Source organism: Triticum dicoccoides, chromosome 1A (genome assembly GCF_002162155.2).
Source record: "Triticum dicoccoides isolate Atlit2015 ecotype Zavitan chromosome 1A, WEW_v2.0, whole genome shotgun sequence".
In the NCBI taxonomy this organism is placed as follows: Eukaryota; Viridiplantae; Streptophyta; class Magnoliopsida; order Poales; family Poaceae; genus Triticum; species Triticum dicoccoides.
This window is the reverse complement of record NC_041380.1, coordinates 778,325-783,199: the sequence shown is the minus strand read 5'-3', so window position 1 is coordinate 783,199 and position 4,875 is coordinate 778,325.

The window sequence follows — 4,875 nt, the reverse complement described above, 5'->3', positions numbered from 1 at the left end:
GGTGATCGACAATATGTGGTTACCGGATCCGACAATGGGGTTGCACAGGTATGTCATTTTTATTATTGTACAATTATATTTAGTTACATAGACTATATTGATGTACACACTCTTCATTTTTTTGGGTACTAGATTTGGGATTTGCGGACAAAGAAATGTATCCAAGAACTCGAGGGACTCCGACATATGTCTGGGGTCAATGTTGGTGTGATCGATGGCATGCAAGGGCATCCTGTTCTAATAACATCTTCAGATGAATATGCTATTTCTTTGCGCAACTACAACACCTATGGGTAACGCTTCTGATTTTGTAATGATAGAATGGCCGGTAGCTCTAGCCACTTTAGCCTCCCACAAAAGCTACCAATGACTCTTACATCCCTGGCTGGCATCGCCATGAAAACAGACCTCAACTTTGAGGTTGCTGTCAGCCTTCCAATTATATACCCTACATAAACCAAAATATAAAATAACAGTGGGCTTCACAAATTTGCAGGTATGAGAGAACGATGGACTTTAAGCTCGATAGGGTTCGTGGTGGTTTTGCTTTCATTAAGGCCATAAAAAGGTAATAACCAAAATCCCTTTTACTCTTGTAACTTTTATCCCAGTCCATCTTCTTTTTCTATAACCTTTTTTCTAGAAAACTAGGTAATGCTCATAATTGAATAGATAGTAACTAGAACATCACATTCTTATGCAGCCTGGTGATTGGATTTGACGATGGATTTGCAATAGTGGAAATGAATTAATTTGGCACTAAAGATTGTGCTACTGTTGAAAGAAAATAGCGGCTGAATAAAAGTGGTGCCATGGATGATATTGCAACAACGGGAAACTCAAGAAATTGGTGCAGAGTCTATGCATGTTGTGTGTGCGTTAGACTGTTATGCATCTCTATCAAAGACGTTATATTTTTGTTTCTACAAAAAATGCTCCCTTTATTTGTACTGTACTGCCAATCTGTGTTGTGTGCTTGTTGCGTTGTGACGGTCATGACATTCTCTGTTAGCAGCGAGCTAGAAGAGATGAAAAGCAAGCAGTGTTACTAGTACACCATGTTTGGTATGTGGCAATATTTTGTTGTAATCAAATGTTATATGCTATAAATAGGTTTGGTATTTCTGTTTGTTTCACAAAATAAATAAACATATGATGGACATTCCTAAAATCTGGCTACCTCCAAACGCACGATCACTTTCTCGGTGAACACCAAAAAAATTGGTAGCGCAGTGTCTGGCTACTATCCAAATGGACCCTTAATTTGGCGGATGACTTTCTCCCTAAAATACCCGTGTACTTGGTGATAATCCAAAGAGGTAATATCACGGGTGGTGCTTAAACTTGTCACTGATGTTCATTTTGGTGCATGAACTTAAAAAATACATCAAACTGGTTCTAGAACTTGGCACAAGCGTGCAAATACAGTGATAATCCTATCTGTAGACATATAATGCGTTGATGTGGCACCGTATATTGATTGGCACGCGGGCATGGCATGGGACCCACTTCTAACAGAGGGCTTGCTTTATATATGTCTCTATGACCAGCAGGCCCCATATGTCAGCACAAAGAAAAAATCCCAGTTAAAAATTGAAGTGAATAGGATTCAAACTAGCGTCCTGGGGATAGCGATCAAGCTGTGCTAGCGACTCCACCACTTAAGGTTATTTGTCATGTGAGTGTAAAAGCCTTATCTATAAATAAATCAACAGGCCCATGGGGTTTAAATGGGCTGCAGTCAGTGTAGCCCATGTTAGCATTCTTTTATTTCTTTAAGAATTTGTAAAAAAGTATTAAATATAAATTTCAAATATTAGTGTGTTTATAAACATTATACATACAATACGATAAATTATTTAGAATTTTTTTCAAATAATTGTAAATAGCTTGGACGTATTATTTTTGGAAAAATCATATAAACTAAACTGTATTTCTTGTTATAAAAATGTTTACATAGTTTAGAATATCATAATATTGGTGAAACTGAATTCATAAATATTATTTTAGTTATAAAAACATTTGAATAATGATATGCCAATTTTCATAATTCATAAGTTTGTTGTTTAATTATTTTTCGTATAACTAAAAAAATTCAGTATTATGGAAAAATCAAAAACAAATATAAATATGTACATCTGTCTATATTTCAGTTATATAGAAATTATGCATATGTGCCATGAGTGAAAGTTATCACAAGCAAATATTAACAAAAAATTGAATATTTTAAAATTCTGTGAAAATTTTATAAATAAATTACTTTATTTGTACGTATAATATTTATAACACACGAATATTTGAAATTTATTTTTATTACTGTGATTATAGTAAACAAACTTTTTACAAATTTCTAAAAAAGCAAAAATGCGCAAAATGGGCTGCACCTAAAAGCCACGCAGGTGTCATTTATCTATGTACGATTGTCTCAAAAAAGAATTTATCTATGTACGATATCAGGATTGTCTCAAAAAAAAAGTACGATTGGCCAAGTTGCTAGAGCAGTTCCCTCAAAAAAAAAAAGTTGCTAGAGCAGTTCCCTTCTTTTTTTTGGCAGGGAGCTAGCGCGGTTCTCTTGCAAGCGCTATGTTGCTTGTTCGAAATTGACCGGCTTCAATTTTTATCGTTTATTTTCCCTCTCTGCTGACATATGGGCCCGCTGGTCATATATATATATATATATATATATATATATATATATATATATATATATATATATATGTAAATAAAGCATCTGTTATAAGTGGGTCTCATGACATGTGTGCATGCTGATAAAAAATACGGCGCCACATCAACGCATTATACGTCCATGGATTATATTATCACCGTATTGGCACGCTTGTGCCAAGTTCTAGAACCAATTCGGCGTATTTTTCAAGTTCAGATACTAAAGTGAACATCGGTGGCAAGTTTAAACACCATCACTACTAAGAAAAGACCTACTAATGGCGCACATGTTTTGCCTACTAATGGCGCACTACAGGTGCGCCACTAGTATCACGCCATTAGTATTTTTTACTAATGACGCATCTGTGGTGCGCCATTAGTATCTGGTATACTAATGGCGCACCATACAGTGCGCCATTAGTATATCCCACGGTGCGCTTCCCAGGGGCCATATTTACCCATGTGCTCTAGCTTACTAATGGCGCACTAGTTGATGATGCGCCACTAATAATGTATTTGGAAAACAAAAAAAAATCCAAATTTACAGAAAACAACCTATAAAGAAAATAATTTAAAAACAAAAAATGAAATAGAATCATATTTTTTTTATTATAGTAAGAATATTACAATGTCTTTACAAGTATCCAATAAAAAGAAAATTGTAAGGAAATTAAAGAAAATTCTAAAACTAATCTTCTACTAATCTTTTCTTCTTTTTCATCACTTTATCCCTGCAAAATGTAACAAAATAAACAGAAAGACAAACAAACTATTTATAAAATGTCAATACTGTCATTTTTTTATGCAGAACTAGATATGAGCATATATTTCCAAAATTACATGGTGTGAATATTGTATGAGTAAGATTATAATGGAAATGAATTTTGATAGGAGCCCACTTTCGACGAGTATTTATCTGGCAGAGCTAAATAATCTGGGCATTTACCTTTTGATAATATTATTATACTACACTACCAGTATACTACTCCACTTGGATTTTTTAGATGAGCAGATCTAAGATAGACATTTTTTCAAGTGACTATAGGTAGGCTTGAAGAATTCTCATCGGTTCAAGTGGCTACAGGTAGTTGCACAGCTGGAATATAGACTACTAGTACTATTTGAAAAGAAAACAAGAGCAAATCTGAATGTACTAGTCAGATCCGATCACATTGAGCTAGAAAGAAAATTCATCAGGAAACAGATGGCCGGCGACTTACTTCCAGACGTTGAGGATCTCGTTGTGCCCGGCGAAGACGCTGCGGAGCGCGTCGCGGACGGACTGCTCACAGCGATAGCTGCCGCAGATGAACTCGTTGTCCTATGTTCATATAGGTGAAACATTAAACACCTATTACTATCTAACATTAATTAATATCTAGCCAAATAAATATTCATCTAACATTTGACATTAATATATCTAACTATATTCATCTCTAACAATTGACATTATTATATATTTAACTTTTCTATCTAATTCATCTAATATTCGACATTAATCTAACATTTATATAAACTCAAAATATATAAAAAATTAAATAAACAGAAAAACTCATTAACAAATAATATCTTAATTAGATCATCAAATCTCAGATACCTAAATTTTCTTACTAAAAAAATACTAGTTATATTAATTATTGAACTAGTTCAAATCTCATATACCTAAATAAACTAGTTATATTAATTATTGAACTAGTTCAAATCTCATATACCTAAATAAACTAATTCGACAATTTTCTTACTAAAAATAAACTAGTTATATTAATTATTCAACTAGTTCAAATCTCATATACCTAAATAAACTAGTTCGATAATTTTCTTACTAAAAATAAACTAGTTATATTAATTATTCAACTAGTTCAAATCTCTAGTTCGACAATTTTCTATCTAGCTAATTCATCTAACATTCGACATTAATCAAACATTCGATCATTTAATTAACTTTACTAAAAAACAAAAAATAAGTAAAAAAAATGTGTGTGTGTATGTGTGTGTGTGTATGTATATATGCATGTGTGGGTATGTGTGTGGCCCCGTACGCCGCCGCCCCGTACGTACGAGCGGGGGCGCCGGCGTACGGGGCGGGGGCGGCGGCGTACGTACGGCGGGGGCGCCGCCATACGGGCCGGGTGCGACGACGACGGACGGCGGCGCGACGGGTATACGCAAGAGCGAGAGACGTACAGGACCGCGGCGGGACGACGACGGACG